This window comes from Armigeres subalbatus, chromosome 3 (genome assembly GCF_024139115.2).
Source record: "Armigeres subalbatus isolate Guangzhou_Male chromosome 3, GZ_Asu_2, whole genome shotgun sequence".
NCBI classification, from domain to species: Eukaryota; Metazoa; Arthropoda; class Insecta; order Diptera; family Culicidae; genus Armigeres; species Armigeres subalbatus.
The window spans coordinates 77,690,926-77,714,421 of NC_085141.1; the positions used below are offsets into that span (position 1 = coordinate 77,690,926).

Here is a 23,496-nt window from a genome sequence, read left to right on the forward strand (position 1 = left end):
TGGTAGAATCGAACAAAATTAAGACCGGGTTTCTTGATGGATACGAGGATGGTTGCCTTAGCGGAAAAAATGCTGCAAATGTCCGGAAAGCTGTTTGTGAGTTCCAATCCGTAGCCAGAGCGCTCTGTCTTTGGTCCTTTATGGTTTGAACAAGGTTCGAACTAGATTAGTTCCAGCTCTGCAGCTGACCTGCAGCTCTACGGAAATACAGCAGGAAGGCGAGATCTAAGTCGATGCAGACTCCAAACACCTTAATGCTCTGACCTGACAGCTGAGATTGCCAAGAAAGGCTGAATATTGGTACTTACATTCACCGCCAAGGGAGCAATGCATTTCGTGGAAGGAGACCCGATTAACCTCTTGAAGTCCAATGATCCAGGGATTACTATCGTGTATTAACAACTCCAGGCTGGGTGGAAACGTGGGGTCAGAAAAAGCGGGAGACTGTCTTCATCCGAACCAGTGGAAAGTAGAGGCGATGTGGATTGGGCTTTGGGATTGTGTCCCTCGTTTGTGCCCAGCAGGGTGCTACTGTTGGCAGAAGTTTCTTGGTTGGTCAGGTTCAATTGATATCTAGACCAGGTGATAGGGTCAGCGAACGGGTTGCATTGGTGTTGGGGTTCCTCGAAAAGGATTTGTCTATCCCCTGAAGCCGGGGTATTCTCCAGCACCGGTGTGTGAAAGACGTCCACCACAGAAGGAGGGGTGCTTACGATTACCACCCTATCAGCAGACATGTCTCGCAAAGGTTATCGTAACTGATATGTGATCAGATTTAGTCACAATCAAGTTGCAACCATTTTGGTCTGACTTGTGCGACTCGGGCAGGGTTCTTATGTTTGGGGAAATTTCGACCACTGAGTGCCGAGGTCGCTCCAGTCGATCCGGTGAATGGGCTCATGACGTCCGGTCTACCGGCGACCTGATATTTGTTCATCCAAAGCCTTTACCAAACCCCGGGGTTGGTCGAAAGGTTCCGGTTTTGGGTATAATGTCTCAAATGCAATTTTATTGGCATATCGGTCTCGATGCTCGTATAGAAGCAGGGAGCAGCGTGTGTGCGAAAGCAGATGGGAAAGAAACGGAATCCGAAAGTAATCGCTAGGCTGCGACAAGTGTGAAAATGGTTTGAAAGGTGTTGAAATATGCGAGAACCATTTGAGAATAATTAAATTGTCGAAGCGTCCGTCTTTGCCGTACATTCTTTCTGGGGATGGCTCGGGCAGTGCATAAAAGTCACTGTTACCACCAGTCTACTTCATACAAAAAAAGCTCTAACATTTCGTTTTGGATGCAGCTTTGATGTAATGCTTTTATTTGCGAAATTGTTTTTAGTGCATTCGTTAGGCAGTAGATCAAAGGACAATTGTATGCAATGGAAATGTTCCGATCTAAGGCAATGCCAATATTAGGTAGATGATCAACGAGAGCAAAAACAACTACGTACATATAAATCAATCCCAATGAAATCGAAGATAATCCAGAGATTATCAACAAAGAGGGCAACCGGTAGATACTATACTTGTATCTCTCATCACACCGAGACTATTACAGGGAAAATCTACGAGCTTTGCGCTACAAACACGTGTGATATGCGTGAGGTCTAAACTAAAAGCGTAAAAACAGACGTCTTTAACATATTGAACGTGCTCAGTAGATCTGCACACAATTGAAAACCGTCATTCCAAATCCACATGAGGTTGTGGAATTACATATTTACAGTGGAACTGCCACTTCTAAGGGAGACTTATGGAGCTCAGTTTTCAGTTCAGTGCGCGTCAGCTAACGAGGAAAAAATGCCACAGAATGATCAATTTCATCACATTTCTGCTACGTGCTTGCCATTGGGATTGTTAAAGATATCTGGAGGTTTAGGTTAAAGACGAGAAGACAAGGAAGCAATAATGGTAGAAATTAGCAAGCCGAGGCACGAAATTTTCGAACCAAAAAAATACTCTGACACCGAATTCGTTCGGACTAAATTTGAGTCACTCAGTTAGCAGTTCACCGGTTGTGAGAATGCGGGTGATTCACTAAGACAGTGTAATCGAAAACAAACGAGCAGATTATTGTTTATATCTTTGGTTTTTGAGCATGTGCATGACTCTGCTGGTTATACCATCCGTAACTCAATTCGATTTATATTATCAAACACTTCTCGCTTAACTTTTCAAAAGGACCTAAGTACCATTTTTTTCATGAATTCATTTGAATAGCGCAATCAACAGAAAAACATGAAAGCTTTAGATTGCAGTACTCAAATAAATTCATGAAAAAAATGTTACTTAGGTCCTTTTGAAAAGTTAAGCGAGACTTATCTAGGCATGGTTTTTATTTGGAAGATTTTTCTTGCTACACAATGCATAAATTAAAGGATTATCAGCAACAAAAGACTTGGAAATAATTTATAAAAATATTAGCGAATCAAAGGCAAACTATGTAACTGTCTAAAAGCTATCAAAGTTGAAATCAGAATCAGAAACAAGCCAACGGCTGTAAAACTCTTTAATAAATACAAAAAAGCGTAACCATCTTGTAATTGAAAATACGGAAGCTTACTTTTGCAATGTTTCCACCATTTATCGATAAGCAAACAAATGGATTCAATTTACATTATGCGAGAGGCGATTGCGTGTCATACCAGATAGCAACGCTTTGGGCTGGAATCAATTGTGTGCTTATTGTTATCTGAGAAATTGAATTTTTTCCTCCTATATACCCGTCTACCACTAGAAAAAAAAAACTAAACATTTCTCGGAAGCAAACCGTCCTCGACTTTTCGATATGTCTGCAAAATCTTCACCAAACTGAAATAGGCCGCTTACGACAGCGATGGTTGGTGGTTGGATGAATATTTTTGTCTCAAATCCGTTGTTGGCATTATGTGTATATCTGTTCCCATTCGACTCACTTGCCTTCCAATTTCGATTCGATGCCAAGTCCTATGTAGTCTTATGCAGCAGGAAGCACAGCTGTGTACAAAAAATTTCAATTTCTCCGATGTAAAACGATTTGGATTTCGGAGCACTGCAGTTGCAAACCAACAAATCATCTGTAAGCTATAGCGGGTTGATTTGCATTTTTGGTGACTTTGTCTGGCTTTCCTGCAAATGCTTAGCTCTATAGATTTTATTCATTTTTTTCCAGTCTTAAGCATAAATATTGCGATGCTCATTTTCTAATAAGCGTCCAAAACTTCATGAAAATTGAATGGTAGTTGAAATAAATTATACAGTCCCGCTGCTCACAAATTGAAATCTCATTTGTGGGCATTTCATGCACCATGACGTCCAAGCTGTAATGTGGCATGAATGGGTTTAAAATCCATGCCGCATCTCTCAAAAAGTTACTTTTACTTTATAAAGGATTTTTGGAGCGAGGAGTGGGAATCATGAAGCTTGAAAGATTTTGATTCGTGGAAGTACTGTGTGGACTATTGTATTATATTTGGCTACTTCAAAGCTTAAGGACGTATACACCGCATGTTAGAGCGTCTAGTATGAATTATTTGACTATTAACTAGGTATCCGCCTATCTTCAGCAGGAAAACATATTTTGCAAGTGCGAAAGTGACAATGTTCATTTTCGTTTATGTATAAGCTTTTTGGTCAAACATATTAAGATTCGAGTTTTTTAAAATCGTTCGAAGCATTTATGTATCGAACAGATAAAAATAACGTATTCTGTTCTATTCCCTAGTTAAACAGCTAAAGAAAATTTCATCAAAGTATTTTCAGAAAAGAAATAAATTTTTAAAGTTTTAATGAGTTTTAGAGATTTTACATCGATTTTTGTTTGAATGCCAATTCTATTAAACTCACATAGTGTTTTTCTGCCGCATAGCTCGAGGTCAAGGAAGGACCTGTAGCCATCGGTTGTCCTACGCAAGCAAGGTTCTCATATTAGCTGTTGTGAGACCAGATACCGTAGCTACTTATTTTGAATTTAATCCTTCCAGTAATTCATTTACGACCTTCCAGATTTGTGCTTTCTACCCTTTTAAGCTATCCCATTACAAGTCATTATCGGCAATCTCTCTATGAAGGTGGAGCGAACTCGTTTTGTTTAATGTTTACCTTTCCCATTCTCGACTGATTTCATCTGGTTCACTGAGGCCAATTCGTGTGATGAAGGCGACCCTTTTCGTGATTTATGATACCGGAAATGATCGGGGTGGGTGTAGCCTAATGAGTAATTCATTGACCTTGGCTTGATGGAACGACATAAATCGGTGTGCAAACGGTTATCAACCGTTCTCAAGCGATCATTTACTATTGAAAACTGTTCGCATTGGTTGACATTTTTTGAAAATAAACTGTAATAAGCTTTTTATACAAAGTTCAATAATGTTTTTTTTTTATTCCTACAAAAATGGTATGCAATGCATACAACATGGAAACATTGGTATGTGGAGGTGGAACCTTGGAAACATTGATACGTGGAGGCAGCATTTGATGCGAGATGCATGTTCAATAGGACTTACCACAATAATCTAAAAAATATGTTTTTTATGGCATAGATAAAAGATAAATACAACTTTCTTTGTTTTTAATAATAAGTTTTACCTTCAAAATGCGCTTTTTTGTTATCTTTTCTGATGCTCAAGACTGCGCCAGTTAGATTGTTCTAGGTTTTTACAATTCTTGTGCATCGGTTTGAGAAACTGCATATATCCAGTGTGGAAACTGTAAGCAGTACTCCATAATTGCTCTTCAAAGTGCGTGCACATATGTAGTTTCTCAAACAAACGAAAAACTTATATTATATGAGGTAAACTTGGATTAGTTTCTGAGGTTGTTTTTAGATGATCTAAGTACTTCAGATGTTCTAGGAACAGATTTTATGCTTGCATGCGAAGTGGTATTGCCTGTTGCTATGGATTGTAGGTAGTCTACGAACTCCTTACCGTCAAGGTCTCGGATCAATCTCCGTAATGGAGACAATTATTGAAAAATAAACAAATTGTGTGACCCCTTCTTAGTATATGTTTGTATTTCAAGTATTTCTTTTTGTTCTCGTGGCCTTCTTAAAGGAGGCAGTTATTGAACAATAAACACATTGTGTGACCTCTTCCTGGTACAGCCGTATCCCGATTTTATCACACCCTTGGTGAGTTTTGGGGTGATGAAATATAAAATGTGACAAAATTTTAACAATTTTTGTTTTTAATTTTTTAATTTGTTTCACCAGTGTACATTAGTTTACGCCTTGGAAAGGCAAAATACCTGAACGGATCCCGCAATTTCTTGTTGAAGAGGCTTAAAAATGTTTGAAAGGTGTCGTTCATAATGAACGGTAAAGGGTCATTTGGCAGAAACCCATTCGGCCGAAAGCCATTTAGTCGAATGCCACTAGGGCGAACAAACCATTAGACCGAAACCCATCTGGCCGAAAGTCATTTGGCCGAATAGGTCGTTTGGCCGAAAGTCATTTGACCGAATGGGTCATTTGGCCGAAAGGGTCATTTGGCCGAATGGGTCGTTTGGACGAAAGGGTCATTTTGCCGAGGGGGTCGTTTGGTCGAAAGGGTCATTTGGCCGAAAGGGTCGTTTGGCCGAATGGGTCATTTGGGCGAAAGGGTTATTTAGCCGAATAGGTAATTTAGCCGAATAGGACATTTGGCCGAATAGGTCATTTGGCCGAATAGTTTATTGAAAAGTGAGAAATTGGGAATGAGAAGAGAGACGTCTCACTATCCACTTTGCACTACTCACTTTTCACAGTGAGAAGTGAGAAATGAGGAGTGAGAAATGAGACGTCTCACTTCTTTCTCCTCATTTTTCACTTCTTGCTGTCAAAAGTGAGAAGCACGAAGTGAGTAGTGAGACGTCTCCCTTCTCATTCCTAATTTCTCCATTTTCAATAAACTATTCGTCCAAATGACCTATTCGGCCAAATGACACTTTCGGCCAAATGACCCTTTTAACTAAATGACCCTTTCGGCCAAATGACCCTTCCGGCCAAATAACACTTTCGGCCAAACGACACTTTCGGCCAAACGACCCTTTCGGCTAAATTACCTTTTCGGCCAAATGATAAAGCATGAAAGCTACCATTGCCGGCCACGCCCATCTTCTCCGTTACTAGGGAAGGGCCGAAAATGATGATATGACATCTACTTAACGAGAGGCCAGCGACTCACCGACGCCCTCATAGATGTCAATGAGTTGGAAGGTTGGTGAAGTGTACTGTACAAGTATGTCTGATTAAATTAAGCTTAAAGTGCAGCTTTCGTTATTAAATAAACAAGACCAGAAGGTCTTTTCTGTTCAACACTCAACGAAGTCAAACGCGTTCCTTATTTTCTCCCACGAAACCCACACTCAATTATATAACGGGACGTTTAGTGGAAAACCTTTTCTACAAATTCATTAGTGGCGACGAGGATAAATTTGGTTTTGGTGCGGCAGCTGTACGAATAGCTGATTTTTTTTCCGTTTTGTTTTTCGAACCGTCGGAGACACAATTCGCACCAGATAAAGTGAAAAAAAGGTATACATGAAGTGATAGTTGGCGTCGTTTCGGAGGTGGCGGAAGCAACTTTGGTTTGAGATTTGTCAGCCGGACCGCCATTTGCTTTTTCGGCGTGGGTTTTTTCCCGCAATAAAAAAAAAATATTGAAGCCTAATAATACGTTTTTGTCTTTTAGGGAATGGTGTAAAGTGCTAAAAATCTCTATAACAAGTTATTAAGATTGTTTCTTTTATATTCAACAGATATATTTTTACGATCTGCATAGTGGGGGATTTGTGCGGCAAAATTTGGAATGAAATAACGGATCCGCTCTTCGGTTTCATTGGAAATTCGGTTGTTTCGTGGTGAGATTGACCAATTCATCGGGTGAGTAGCACAATTTTGGTCCTCATTGGCGTTTAATTTCTACTTTTCGCTATTGCCAAATATTGAGTGCGTAATTAATTGATAAATTGAAAAAAATGGCACAGAGTGTTGCATGCTAATTGTTAAATAGATTGTTTAATTATTTAATTGTGTTACCTTTTGTTTTATGAAAAGTTGCGCAATCAATACAAAAGAAAAGTGAGGCGCGTTTTAAAATTTTATTCATTTTGGAGAACAGTGAGTGAACAATGCTTTTTGGCTTTATTTAATTATACAAAAGGAATAGAACACAATAAGAAAACAATATAATAATAATCCTGATTGTTTGTCAGTGAAAGCATTGAAAGTAATTATTATTTTGATTAATTGTCAGTGAATGTATCTAAATTATTGAACCGATTTATTGTTTTATTTGCAATTTGTGTTGTGTATTGGTTTCAAACATTGTGTATTGTTTTTTTGCTTAGATTTTGGCAGACATGTCGTTTGTTGTAGCCCCAAACATTGAGCCTTACCGTAAGGGCCAAACTTTTGCCACTTGGATCAAGCGTCTAGCGGTCCATTTCCGGGTGAACAAGGTCAAGGATGCGGACAAAAAGGACCAAATGTTCATTCTCGGGGGCGATTATTTGTTCGGTGTCGCAGAGAAGTTGTACCCCACTGAAGCTTTAATGGACGAGGTAGAGTACGAGACTCTAGTCCAGAAGCTTAAGGAGAGACTCGATAGGACTGATTCGGTCCTCATTCAGCGGTACAATTTTAGTACCAAAGTACAACAGCCTGGTGAAACCGCGAGCGATTTTATTTTCACGCTCAAGCTGCAAGCGGAGAATTGCGAGTTCGGCGATCAGAAGAATCGGCTCATTCTTGACCGGGTTCTGGTTGGTCTGTCGGACAACAATCTTAAACATCGCCTCCTCACGGAGGATAGTTCTAAATTCTCGCTTGAGCAAGCGGAAAAAATTATCGCTACGTGGGAAATGGCGGCAACTCACACCAGGGCTCTATCGAACAATGATGACATCGGATTGGTAGCTTCCATGAATGATCGTCACCCTCTAACTGGAGGAAGAGGCGCGTTAGTGCGGCGGATGAAGGAGTTAGCCGAAGGTTTCCGTCGTCCGGTGAAGAGTCGACTTGGTGTGCGACCAGAAATTCGCCCTGCTGAGGAGCGCCATCATTATTCGCCGCGGCCTCGCTTCCCATCGCATACTGCACAGCGCCGGGATCAGTCAGCTGGTCCGTCTCATCAGCGAAACAGAGCGAATGATCAACAACGGGTAGATCAGCGTATTTGCGACTACTGTGGGCGCAGAGGTCACGTGCGGAGGAAGTGCTACAAGCTGAAGCAGGAAAAGAGAGGGACTGTGCACCACATCGACACCCTTGCAGCTGCATCCAGTACTGGTAGCTTGGCTGAGCGATTAACACGATTGAGGTCCATGGATTGTGACTCGGATGGTAATGATTCAGGTGACTTAGAATGTATGCATGTTTCCTCTACAAACAAAATAAGTAATCCATGTTTATTAAATGTATTTATTGAACACCTTACTATACAGATGGAGATTGATAGTGGCTCTTCGGTAACAGTTATGGGCAAAAATATGTTCAATTCTAAGTTCAACCTGCCTTTATCAAAAAGTTTGAAGCATTTGATAGTGGTTAATGGTGCCAGGTTAAAGATTGCTGGCGAAGTGGAGGTATTGGTTGAATTAAATGGAAAAAAGGCTCGATTAAACATGTTGATACTTGATTGCGATTACCAGTTCATTCCATTGCTAGGAAGAACATGGTTGGATGAATTTTTTCCCAACTGGAGAGATTTTTTGGTAATTCTATGCCAGTGAACAATTTATTGGACAAATCAAATGATGCACGAATTGCAAATATCAAGCTGAAGTTTGCTGATGTAATTGTCAATAATTTGAGTGTGCCTGTGAATAATTGTGAAGCAGATTTGGCTTTAGAAAACAATTTTCTTATTTTCAATAAGGATTTAGACGTTCCCTGTTTTGTAAGGGTGAATTATTTCAAATATTTGTTGATTGATTCTGGCACCCAGTTTAGAATGTCATTAAGTGTGATTTTTGCGGATTTGATATCGCGGTTCCAGTCCAATATGTCAGTTTCTACAGAATGTGATAAATTTGTGATAATTTGAAGTAAATAGCTCTTCAGCTAAATCTTTGGTCATTGCCAGAGAAGCAAATAATGATACGTTTCCGCAAGAAAATGTCCATTCTGATAGGCTAGGTCAAACTGATAAATATAAAACAAATTTGGCAAATCAATCAATTATTACATTTTTGACGAGTTTTCTTTGTTCCATGACAAAGCAAATAATGATCTATGCAATACAATTCAAAATTTTTAGAACTTGTGTATGGCAAACCATGCTGGTGTCTATAGGTTAAAAGATCAAAAAAACAAGTGAATAATTTGCTGGAAATAGACACGAATTTTCTTACTGCTTTTGGCGTCTTTGTAAGTGAGGGAATAAATCCAAAGCAACATATTGTTTTAAAGTTTTTGAAGCAGGAGGCTACTAAAAAACATCTTGGTAGTGGACAGTGTCTCTAAAAGGGTGGAGGTAAAGCGGTTTAAGAAAATTCTCAACCTGCTAATAAATTGGGCAATGTTTGAATTTGATAGCTTTGGATTGTCATACGTTCTAGTGTCTGACAACGGTCCTCCTGTCAGCTCTTTCAAAGGATTACTTGAGAGACAAGAGATAAAGGTACTAAACAGTCCTCCATACAATCCGGCTAGTAATGGTCAGGCGGAGAGGCTGAGAACTGTGAAAGATGTTCTAAAGAAGTTCTTATTGGAATCAGAAATGCTAGAGTTGAATTTGGAAGATCAGATAAATCTGTTTTTATTTAACTATAGAAGTAACATGACGATGGAGGGAAACTTTCCTTCTGAAAAAGTCTTTGTAAATACACCTAAGATGTTAATCGATTTGGTTAACCCTAAAAAGCATTACAAGCATAACATACCACATGTACGTGAAAAGTGGATAAAAACATCGTTTCTAAGACGTTTTTCTAAAAACTTATTACAGATCATGGTTGGAAACGAGGCGACAACCACCGTCCATCCCACTCGAATCAGAGTCGCTAAGGATGGACGCGGCACATGGGGCGTGCCAAGGCGAGCGATGCGTGTTGTCGAGGATGGTTGGCCGCTACCGACTGACGACGACACTCCTGGTTCTGGTCGGCCGCTTCCGACTACCGTGGAACCCGCGATGGCACCCGTACCCATGATCGAGAACGATGTCTGGCAGTTACCAGATCGGAGAAGTTCAACGCAGTCTGAAAATAATGTGTTGAGTAAAAATAGAAATAGGAAGAGAAAAAATCCGTTAGATGCGGTAGAGCTATTTGGCCTATCGAGGCGCTCTAAACGAGCCAGAAGAACTATAATAGATAAAGTATTCGAATATTTTTAATTTGATGAATAGTTGTTCATTTTTGTATTATTGCTCTTTCCAAAGGGGGAAGAGCTGAAGTGTACTGTACAAGTATGTCTGATTAAATTAAGCTTAAAGTGCAGCTTTCGTTATAAAATAAACAAGACCAGAAGGTCTTTTCTGTTCAACACTCAACGAAGTCAAACGCGTTCCTTATTTTCTCCCACGAAACCCACACTCAATTATATAACGGGACGTTTAGGTAGTTGAAAACATTTTCTACAAATTCATTAGTTGGTAGGGAATATAGTTCAGAAGTATCATCATAAGCAAATGATATTGCAAATTTAACTAGACGTTGGGAGTGACCATGCTAAGAAATTTTGCCACTCCTTCTTCTGGGATGGGGCAAAGCTATTAAACTTGTCCTGGCTAATAAGCCTAGTTTTAAGCGCCATTACTCGCTCTCTGAAACGAGGAAGAAAATTAAAAACCTTCTCCATATTATAATTATTAAACCAAACCAATCACGTACACAAATTAGCCTGTAATATTTTGCTGGAAATTCAATTCGCTTTCAATACTATTCGGGCTTTGTTTCTTTCATAGATATTTCATTTATTTAATGAGAAAAGCGTCAATTCACTGTTTTAACAATGTGATTATTGGAATCATGTATGACGTTAACTGACGTTGTGACTTAGGAAAAACCAGATAAATTCTCCGTTGTGAGACAAACACCTGAAAAAATTGCCACGCTGAATTCAGTTACGACAAAATACAACTAGTTTGAATCCAATCCAAATTAAAACCAAAATCGAATCAAATGCAGCTCAATTTTAAATAAATTCAAATAATAAAATCAAATTTTATCAATTCATTTGGAATTCGAATTCAAATCATCACTTCTGTGTGGGGGCTGCCTATCCGATTTTGTTTTCTCGCACTTGTATACAAGTTTGATAAATTTGTTATCGTGGCTTATTATGATTCGGAGCAGTTTTTGCCTTTCTTTCATCGTTGTTCGTTAAATTTGCTATTTAAGGGAGTTTATTTTCACAATGTTTGTCCAGTTTCCGAGCTGAGTCCATTTGAATATAAATCATGTTTCTACGACGGGAGTGCAATTACAGCTTTCAGGTACAACTTTGTTATACTGCCCATAAATACATAATAGTCCCATGTTTGATTGATTTCCTATCTACACGGGACTGTTATGGATGTATGGGTAGTATACGCGAAAAGCAGCAATTATTAAATCGGAAAAACCTCGCCAAATCGCTGTTCCGTTTCGACATTTTATCGACGTCCCTCTGGATGAGCACGATACTTCGATTTCTTGATTTCTGCCATTTCTTCTTAGCAGTCGCCGCTACTACAGTTGCTTTCAGCTACTTTAAAATCTTTGCTTTCAGCTACGTCATTGAACTGCTCGCTACGAAGTCAGCCCAAGTAACATTCTGGCTTTATGCAGGTTTTATAGAAGTCATTTTTGTTTCTCTCACATAATGTGGTGTCCTCGTCTTAGTTACTATGATTGCCTGCGATTGTACGACAATTCCCCGAAAACTAATTCCCCGAATGCAATTTTCCCGAATGTAATTTCCCCGAATAACAATTCCCCGAATGCAACATTTCCCCGAATGTAACAATTCCCCGAAAGTAACAATTGCCCGAATGCAACATTTCCCCGAATGCTTCTCTTTTATTTTTGAGGGATTGTACGACAATTCCCCGAAAACCAATTCCGCGAATGCAATTTCCCCGAATGCAATTTCCCCGAATAACAATTCACCGAATGTAACATTTCCCCGAATGTAACAATTCCTCGAATGAAACAATTCCCCGAATGTAACATTTCCCCGAATGCTCTCTTTTTTTTTTGAATGCGGCACAAAGCGATTTGAGGATTTCTGATCCGGAGGTTGCTAGTTCGATTCTTGGTTCGGCTTAGGATGCTTCCGGGTGAGAAGCATTTTCGGCTCTTTGAGCACAGTTTGTCCCTTGCACTTTCCACACATTCATGCAACTGGTAGGCACGGGAAAGCTTTCAATAACTGAGGAAATGCTAGTTGAACACTAAGTTTAAAAAAAAAAGCCCAAGGTGAAGTGAAAAGATATTGCTTTCTTTAAATGTATTAGTATCCTTGGTATGATGAATTCATCTGCCCGGTTTAAAACAAAAGGAAGTGACAAAGTCTTCCTCAAATGAACACATTTGTCCGGTATAAGGCAGAGGATAGATAGTCCCTTCTTTAAATGAACTCGTTTGCCTAAAATAAAGTGAATCAATGAGACAGTGCCTTCTTTAAATGATCCTGTCTACCCGATGTAATGCTAATGGAGTATAAAGCGTCTCGAAAAAGAACGTATGTAATAAGGCAAGAAGAGGAGATAATTCGTTCACTATACGAGCTCGCTTGCCAGATATAATAAAGGATTGATAAGGAGCAATTATATGTTTCAAAACTGCTGCTATGCTACACTTTCGCTGCTATGCCAATTTTTAGAACAATCTGAAAAAAAGCCTAATGCTATTCTGAGAAAATGAATTCGGCAAAATGTTTCTCGATAAAATATTATACATTCAATACATATTGCTTATATATTTTTTCCTTATTCTGGCCAAATGGGCATCAAAATAAGAGAGCACATTAATCCTTATTGTCATTCTCAATTCATTCATATTTGCATTATTTCGAGCTAACGCCTATTTCTGAAGAAGGGACCACATCTACCATTGCCTTACTTCGTCGAAATGATTTCTTTTGAAGAATGGATTACACACATTCTCTAAAGAAGCGACGCATTTACCATTGCATTAGTCCGAGCAAATGCATTTTTTTTAAAGAAGGAATCACGTTCATCATTGCCTTTAGTCCGGGCAAACGCAATATTTTTGTTTAAAAGGATTCACATCAACCATTGCCTCAAACTTTTTAAGAAGGTATTTCCAGGACAGTAGTTTAATTTCGAAGATAAAAAAAATATTTACCAAAAACGCTTTCAATCGGAATTGCCGTTTGCGATTCTGCTTTTTAAAAAAACACAGCCGTTGATCGACTATTATAGATCAAAAAGTACCTTGAAAATCATTCTACCCTGATATTTTTATAATTTTAAAACACATCTTAGAGGATCAAGAACATCTATTACTACGAAAGGATATTGAGCTGATAAGCGTAGCACAGTTACGGTGTACTTTGTAGATTGGACACTAGTGTCATGTTTTTCTTTTGAAATCCTTATTCAAATTGCTATCAGTGATCAAGAAAGGTGTGATCCTTGATTTTAATCTAGGATAAAAATCACGAAAGCGAGGATTACTTCTCCTGGCCACGCCCATCTTCACCAAAGGATATTGCGCTGGTTAAGCGTGTCTTAAACGTATCTTTAAACGCTGCTTTTTTTTTCGGACGCATACAGTCGATTGCGAAGATGAGTTTGTGAGAGGTACTACGTTTTCGGGGAATTGTTCCATTCGGGGAAATGTGACATTCGGGGAATTGTTACATTCGGGGAAATTGCATTCGGGGAATTGTTACATTCGGGGAAATTACATTCGGGGAAATTGCATTCGGGGAATTGGTTTTCGGGGAATTGTCGTACAATCATTTTTGAGTGCAGCACAAAGCGATGAGTAGCAGTGGCGGTGGTGAGCAAAGGCGTAGAAAGTTGAAGAACAGCGCAGGTTTGAGATATGTAGAATGTAGAGCCATTAATGATGATGACAATGCGCTGAAAGAATGCAATGCTTTCTTAGAATGAGCTCAATTGGTCGGTATAAGGCGAAGTGAGAAAATAATCCTTTCTTTAAAGAGTAAGTTTGCTCGGTATGATGAACGCATTTGCCCGGTGTTAAGCAAAGGGAAAAGATAATTGTAGTGTATAAGATCAAGATTACAAAGCGTAATGCTATTCTGAGAAAATGGATTCGGCAAAATGTTTTTCGGGGAAATATTATACATTCAATGCATATTGCTTAAGAAGGGATCTTATATATTTTTTCCTTACTCTAACGAAATTCGCATACATCAAACAAAGAGATCACTCACATAATCCGTATTTTCATTCTCAATTTATACAACTTCGCCTTATTTTGAGCTAAGCCTGATTCAGGAAAAAGGAACGCATTTACCATTTCCTTACTTCGTGAAGATGCCTTCTAATAAAGAATGGATTATTATATTATTCCGGGCATATACATGTTAATAAAGAAAGAATAATAACATTCATTATCTGGGGAAACACATACTGAAGAAGGGACACATTTACGATTGCATTATTCCAAGCAGATGCATTCTTTTTAAAGAAGGAATCACATTCACCATTGCCTCATTCCGGGCAAACGTATTATATTTGTTTACAAGGATTCAAATCCACCATTACCTTACATTTCTTAAGAAGGTATATACAGGACATGAGTTTAATTTCGAAGATGGAAAAAATATTTACCAAAAAGCTTTCAATTGGAATTGCCGTTTGAGATTTTCCCTTTTTTTCAAATACAGTCTTTGTTCGACTATTTAAAAAAAAAACTACCTTGGAAAACACTGTACTTCGATATCTTTATAATTTAACACACATGTCTTGGATGATCAAAAACATATAATGCTACCAAAGGATATTGAGCTGATAATCTAAAATAAGACACTCTTGAACGTATCTTTGAACGTTCCTTGAACGGACGCATACAGGTGATTGCGAAAGTGTGTTTGGAAGAAGTACTTTAGGATACTTTATTTTCGGGGAATTGTTCCATTCGGGGAAATGTTACATTCGGGAAATTGTTACATTCGGGGAAATTGCATTCGGTGAATTGTTACATTCGGGGAAATTGCATTCGGGGAATTGGTTTTCGGGGAATTGTCGTACAATCATTGCCTGCATTTCCTTCGAATTTGAAGCAAGGTATCCGACTAGCTGGAGGCCCTGCTGATATCATGCTCAGGCATGGAAAAAATCAGATCATGAGTAAAAATCGGCTAAATTCATGCCAACTTTTGATGCTCTCCTGGTCTAATCACTAATGTTTTGATCGTTGAAATTTGGCGTTCGTTGATTCAATGTTTAAAGATCTTCATCGCTCACCAATGGGAGACAACTGAGTGAGGCAAATCACTTGGTAACCTAACAATGAGTGCTATTATAACCTCACCACACGCTGTTAGATAAATCTTTTCAGACATAAGGAAAATTAAGTCCGCTATGAGAATGGAACTCGGATACACTGCATGGGAGACTTTGATACTTTCTCTCCTCCATCCCAGCAACTTCAAAGCAGAGTGAATAATGTAGAACACCTGATGTGTTTTGGTTTTATTCTATTAGAGCAAGCGTAACACAAGTCGTAGCTTCCCTGGATACCATACCAAGTTTGGCTTGGCGAACTTTGTTGCTCGTTGTTTACGCAGCATCGATCGCTCATAATCGTTGTTTGGTATCCATCTGAGCAAGGCTGTTCACTCACTGGCATTGGATGCTATGATTGAATTAGATCAATGCTCGTCCGCTTCACTCACGCTTTCAATACCTGATCATGCTCCCGTTATTCCGTCTCCATCGCTCCCTCACACTTGTATTAGATCTCTTTGCACAAGCCGGAATATACTTCGTCCACAGAAAGAAAACACCGGGTTCGCTTAATTTTGAGTTTCTTGAAATTCAATTTCAGTAGGTACATTTTGCAAAGAAAAAAATGACGGGAGTAAAAATTATTGCGTGTATTCACCAACACAGCATACTTCGATCCTCCGTATAAGCCTCTTGATAGACGAATGTAAAAAATGGTAACTGGCTTAGAAACCTCGCGGTTAATAACTGTGGAAGTGCTTAATGAACACTAAGCTGTGAGACGGCTATGTCCCAGTGCGGGGATGTAATGCCAATAAGAAGCCATATACATAGCTTTCTATAAGATGAAAAACGGGCTACGGTACGCCTTTTTCAAATGTTAATGCAGAAATGACATGTTCGGGAGAATGTAATTTTCGGGTAAACGATATTTTCGGGGAAATGTCATTTTTGGGAAAATGTTGTTTTAAGGGAAGTGTAATTTTCGGAAAAACGTCATTTTTGGGGAAGTATCATTTTCGGGGGATTGTCTTTTTCGGGGAAATGTTATTTTCGGAGGAATGTGACTTTCGGAACGTCATTTTTGGGGAAAATATAATGTAAATGATTATGCATATCAATTAAATTCCAGCTTCAAAACTGTATGCTGTGCTGTGACACTGCTGTAAAAAACGTTCTATTCGTCCCAGGGAAAATCCGTCCCAACAAACATACCAAGCTACTTCTCTTTGGATTGCTTATGCCTCCTTTGCGTGAGTTCCGTCAGCTTCTTACCACTATAAATTATATAAAATACTGTGAAAAGATTGACAAGGGTATCGATATATGTAGTAGGAAAAAAATTGATCTCTAATATTTTTACGTTAAAAACGTATCACCGACTATAAGCAAAAGCTACATCAAGGCACACCAACACCATTTTAGTTGCTACAGCCAGACAACAGCAAAAAGAACCATTAGATTTTTGTCTTGGCATTCCAGATATTAAATTCTGTTACGCAGTCCCAAAATGTCCGTCCAAAAAAAGCAATAGAGAAAGTCAATTTGACTCTACGACGTCTCACCAAGCCACTCGACTCTAATCTAATCTAATCTAATCGAACACAAACGCAGCCAGTACAAAGAAAGCATCCTGGAAAACTATTGAGTTAGATGACGCCCAATAATTTTTCTTGTCAATATTGAGGCTCACAGCATACCAGTGGTATGACATAAACTTCAAAGCGGCCAGGCCCACTGCGTTGTGTTTGCCGCAGAGATGATTCTTCGAGATGTATCGTGTTCAAGTAGTCACTTCAACATGATACATATCACGAATCTACAGGGGTTGAAGGATGCGTGGACATACTGTACCATACGCACTTTTACGCGTTCTTTTTAAGTTCTTATTTTGGTAATTGTATATAAATAAATATGTAGTGAAATGAATAACATTATGATAAGAAATCTTATCAAATTTTATATATATTTGTAGAGTACAACGTCAACTAGGAGCCGAAGTTGATTCGGGATGTACATCTCTTGTAGAAGAAGCTGGAAATTGTAAAGAATTTATTTATTATTTAGAATGTTATATATCAGATAGCAGTTTATGTGCCAGAAAGTCGTCTACGTAAAGGTTACATGGCAGGTTGTGAAGCTTTCCTTCCTGGGATGTTTTGTAGTGGGCTATGAAAATGTTAAATCAGTATGAAGGTACATAATACAATAATATAAATATATAAAAGCATAAAAATATGATTTTTTAAATATGAAAATAAGAAACATAAAAATATAGTGTAATAATAGAATAAAAATTGCTATATGAAAATTTAAAAAATATGAAAACATAAAAATAAAAAATGAAGATACAAAAATATGAGTACATAAAAACATGAGAATATGATAATATTGCAAATGTTAAAATATAAAATGTGATATTAAAGTATTAAATTTTGAGAATATGACAATATAAAGATCTGAAAATAAGATAATATAAAAATATTGAAACCCAAAAATATAGAAGATGGAAATATGAAAGTATAAAAAATAATATAATAAAAATATAGAAATATGTAAATATGCTAATTAAATTATAACAACATGAAAGTATGAAAATATAAGAAAGGCAAAGAAATTAAAATATGAAAATTAAATATTTCAAACTACAATATGAAAATATGATATGAAAAAAATACAAATATATGAAAATATAAAAGTATAAAAATATGAACATATACAAGTATAAAACATGTGAAAGCATAAAAAAGGCATCATAATGTGTATATAAGTATAAAAATAGGAAAAATATAAGAGTAAGGAAAATATGATAATATAAAAATATTATAATATGAAGGTGTAATAACATGAAATTATATAAATATGAAAATACAAAAATATAAAACATAAAATATCAAATTTGAAAGTTGAATGTTCAATTTAAAGAAATATGAAACTATGATAATATTATAACACAATAATATGAAAATTTTAAGACACAAAAATAATAGAATGTAAAATATGAAATTATAAAAATATAGAAATTTAAAAAAATAAAATGTAAAAATATGAAACATAAATATAATGAAATATGAAATATAAGTATAATAAAATATGGAAAATAAATATTTTACGAATATATCTCGCGTGATTTTTGAAAACGTCGCAAGTCCAAATGAGAGACTCTCTTTCCTTACGCTCTCTTTTGCTAATATCTAGGCAAGTTTAAAATTTGTTGCCAAATTTTCACCTCAGCACACTAGACAAAGCTATTTTCTTTAGATCGGTGCTGGAAAATCCAATATAAATGTTAGTATGGCTTTGAAATAATCGAAAGAGAAAGTCAACAAAGAGAGTCTCTCTTCTGGACTTACGACGCTTTCAAAAATCACGCGAGATATAAAAACACGAAAGCATGGCATTGCTCCGGTATATTTCGTGGACTGGAAACTAGTGATACTCATGTTTCCTTTGAAATCTCTGTTCAGATTGCTATCAGAAATCAAGGTGGGTGTAATCCTTAATTTCAATCTGTGACAAAAATGACAAAAGCATTAGAATTACTATTCCTGGTCACGCTTGTCTGTACCGTTACTAGGGAGAGAAGGAATAAGTATCACGGAGATGGATATTGGGAAGGTATTCGTTGGGTCAGGATGTGCCTGTAGCTGGCAATGTGACCATGGTAGAACTTACCCCGTAACACACCACGAAGAGGTATCTACCCAGCATTACGGGTACGTCTCACCAAGCCACTCGACTCATACAAAAATCGATAAAACAAACTCAAATGCGTAATATTATCAAATTACGATTAGGGGCAATCATCATTATCATCATTCGGATCAGTGCTCTACGGAATCGGATAGTTAGTTTGAAATCTGAACTGCGGGCAGAGCTCTCTATGCTTCGTTAACCGTCCAGTCCACGTACCGCACATCCATCCCGCCCGAGTGAGTCACGAAAAAATCCCATAGAATCCAATAAACGCACAGCTTGATCCCGTCCGGGATGGACGTCGTTCACGGTTTGTCGGAAGTAGGTATGTAGACAGTCAGCTAAGCATAAGCACCGCCACTCGTCGACACGGGGACCTCTCCCTTGGGGTGACGCGGCGCGACGGAATACCCATCGACACGTCACGGTCACAAATGTCCCTTTCGCAAATGGCTTTCGGACATAATTTGAATATTTTCTCCCGTTTGGCTCCATTTCGACTGAGCGGTATACTTCTTGTACCCAAGAAAGATACTTAGGGGAGAAACATGCGTTACTATATTTTGCTCTGCAATGTTATGATTTTTATTTATTTTCCCATCAATGAATGCAGCTATGTATAACAAAGAATCGCTACTAGATGGATTAATCTTATTCTTCTTCCACTCAATTCAATGAATCTGGTGACACCCGATGACAAAATCTCTTACACATTTTTGAATATTTCCGGCATCTCGTGTATATGTTTCCTTAGCTATGTGCTCTGAAAAATCCATATCCTAACTGTACGGAATCTGCAATATCGAATAACTTTTAAGGATCCGGATTTTCCTTTTATTATTCAAATGACCCCTCATTTGCACAGATTTCGAAATCGTTCTCCATCCCATGAAGTGTTGGATGCGTGCCGTGTTTGCCGTGTTACAACAGTTGAAAGAGGAAAACTTCGACATCAATCACCCAAAGCAAATTCATAAATCTCATTAATGATAAAGCCATCGAGAATCCGTCGAATTTGAAAGAAAAAAAAATAACACTCGTAATTCAACCCCTTTCTGCATATTATAGATCTCATTGAGCTCAAGTAAGTGGAATCGAAATCCGAGTAAAGCAAAGTGCTCTCTAAGGGTTGCCCCACCCCTGGGGCGTGAAGCATAAATATAAAGTGGAATATCAGCGCCAGCCGTTCCGCATTGTAAAGCTCTCTGATCCCTGGTACTAGAGGCGTCGAACAGCATGACATCTACGTATACGACTGCCGCCAGTGCCAGTGTCGCGTGTGTGAGGGCCTTTGCGATCAAAATGATTTACATCGCAGTATATGGCGGCTTTATGTCACTCGCAACAAAATCGAAAGGACACAACGAGAAAGGACAAATGAATATTAAATCTATTAGAATGATAAAGCAACCATAATGGGAATATGTTAAATAAAGTAATGGCGAGCGGGATGAAGTCATGGCTCCCGTCGGATCAATGCAGCGCATAGCGATGAGTTAAGAGCAGTTCCACCCGCAAAAGGATAGCATTTTTTGACGTTAATAGCCGCAGTTACAAAGCTCAGATATGTCCGTGGTACACATAAATGTAGACACATAAAGCATAAACAGTAATTGTTTGTGTTGTATGCTTCAAACAGTTTAGAATTCACTTAAAAGTTTTGCTAAAATAAAGGGCGGGATTTACAGAGGATAGAAATACTTTTGTTGCACTCGACGATTGGAAAACTGATCGACTGCATCAAAATTTTCATACAATGACTTTTATTTTAAGTTTGTTAGACACGGAAATTTGAGCTGCAAGCAGAGCAAGATTGAATTTTCTCGCTTCACAATTTTGACAATATGAAAGCTACGATAGAATCACCCTAAAAGCGTGCCATATATGCGTGGTTTCCAGTTGGGCTTATGGCAAAGTTCGGAAATGGATCATTTTGGGAAGTTGTTCTACCATATACCGTATATCGTAGGGACTATCACCCAATACACAAAAATGCATGAAAATGCAAACATAGGATTATCAGCATTTAAGTTAAAACACATGCCAAATTCCAGTAACAACGCAGAACCACACAAGCAGAAGAAGAGATATCGTCAGCAAAGGCTGATATTGCTTTTCTCGTTACGAGGGAGAAATAAACCATAAAATATTTACCACCATCCTCCACAAACAATATCGCACAATCAACACTACCCCACAATAATCGCTTCACCATTCGAAGGATATCGTCATAAACAGTTCAGCATGACGTACTCAAAAGTCACGCAGTACCAACCAGCAAGCGCCTCATACTTTTACGTCACTCCGCGTTACTCTCTCATGGTGCAAATCGGAATGAAACAAATAAAGAATGCGATCAAACACAAGACACAAATGCCTGACTAAGTGGTTTTCAACAATTTCACTCTAACGACGATAGCAATCTCGGTCGATGATACGCAACCATTGGAAATCCGTTGGTAGCGTTCCTCAGGCTCTTCGATTTATTCAGATGCTGCCGCCACAATTAGACGCCGGTTGGTATCGACTTCCGGTTTTCGGCAGTTCTTGCAACCACCCGCTCTTGCAGTTCGTGCTAACGAGCTCGTTAAAATAAATATAGGGCTTTCCGCTCTACGCCAAATGGTTCGGCGAGATTTATTGTTTCAATTTGTTGCGACGTCTCAGTCCAATTGAATCTTCTAATGATACAAATTAGTTTCAACATTTTACAAGTTTCTGGCGAGCGTTGAAACTTGGCTTTAACTCATTTGATTAGTGGGAATTATAGGCTAAGCAAATCCTTGCAACAAGTCTAAAATTAGACCGTTTTGCCTTCCTCGTAAAGGCATTTCACTCCAAAAACGAACTTTTTCTAGAAGGCTCAGAGACCCATGTGGTTATGAATTTGTCTGGCCGTGTGTATTAAAGTGGTTCAAAAAACATTTTTTTTTTTTTCAAAATTTTTGGTTGGCCGCCGTCTTATTCGGTTCTATATGATGCCCTGGTGCTCTGGATAAAATTCCAGCCAAATCGGTCAACGTTTGGGCGGTGCTAAACTCGTTGGAAGTTTATATGCAAACATGTATGCAGAAACATCGGAAAACAGTGATTTGCAGTTAGACGGCACAATTTGAAATGAAGAACTATGATACTCATTCAGTTCTTGTAGCATTAAATATAGAATGTTATGCTGAAAACCGGGAGAAGTTTAGAGCGCAAGGCAGACCATCAGTAAAGAACTGAAATAGAGCCTTCGGATGCTCCGTCAGGCAGTTCGACTCGTAAGATTAGAACAAGATGCGTTTATCAGGCGGGTGGTGGGAAGAGAGAAGGCTGACAAAGGTGCCCAACCCGATGCCTTCTCCGTCCTTGGAGGAGCGATCAAACGTCCAAACGTCGCGTCGTCTGGACGGAGCAGAGCGGGGTGCAGAGGATCCGAAGAGCGTCGACCCGAGAAGACGACGACTCTACGACACTGCCGATAATTCCATTACCCATAATGCCACTACCCCGAACGCCATTACGCCGAATGAGTCATTACCCCGAATGTCATCACCCCGAATGGGACACTACCCCGAATGATCCACTATCGCGAGTTAGCCCTGATTTCAAGTTTATAGTTTTTTTTTGCATTGAAAACGTTAATCAATAGAAGTTTATTTATAATCCATTCGAATGATTAATACTTATTTTACGACTTATTCAATAGTAGATCGACTCCAGTCCAGAGAATTACACAATTTTTACGATAATTTTTATCGTAGATCTGTACTTATTTTTCGAGCCGATAGCCATTTACAAGGTTCACCGTGATTCGTTTCATCAAACTAGAAATGTTTGAAAACAATATAGAACGAATAGTTCTCGTTTCATAAAATCCCGTTACATATCATGTGCTACCTTTGAAGACTGTTTAAGCTGAGGTGAAAATTTTGCAGCACGTTCCCATTCTCAATGCAGGGAACTTGAGGAAATCTCGTCGAAACGTCGACTGGGCTTGAGACGGCTCGCGAATATGTATTTCAATAAAATAAAGGCGTGGAAAAGTTACTTCTGAAGTTTGCGGAAACCCGGAAATAAACCTTACTATGACAAGAAAAGCATAGCGGCAAGACTCTAGAATGAGAGGACCCAAGCAGCACAAGTCAAATAAACTGGTTACAGCAACCTAATTATGACTAAATCGGATCACACATAAGCTACTGTGATCTATGCACAACATGTGTGCTGCTCGGGGATCTCTTCTGTTCGTCGAAAATGCTTGTTCCTCTCGTAGCATGGAATAGGCATAGTTTTGTTACACCTTGCAAAGGCGATCATTTAAAGGAGGTCTTATTTCTTCTGTTCGCCTTATATTGGGAAAACACGTTTATCAAAAGCAGGCATTTTCAAATCTATTCACTTTAAACCGGGCAAACATCGCCTGTGTATTATCAAATATGTACGCATCATATCGGGAAAATGCACTAATCTAAACAGGGCATTCT

General features: G+C 38.5%; 1 protein-coding gene across 3 annotated transcripts in view; it reads right to left on the reverse strand.

Moving 5' to 3' along the window:
• Window positions 1–23,496, reverse strand: part of LOC134226139 (FMRFamide receptor) — a 371,866-nt gene that overhangs the window by 105,609 nt on the left and 242,761 nt on the right. Inside the window, exon 3 of one of the 3 annotated variants that reach the window (XR_009983402.1) lies at window positions 9,667–10,160. The exons of the other annotated variants lie outside the window; for them this stretch is intronic. The gene's annotated coding sequence lies outside the window, so the exon portion shown is untranslated. Of the gene's footprint in view, window positions 1–9,666; window positions 10,161–23,496 lie in introns of those variants that run through there. 3 annotated transcript variants of the gene reach the window in all.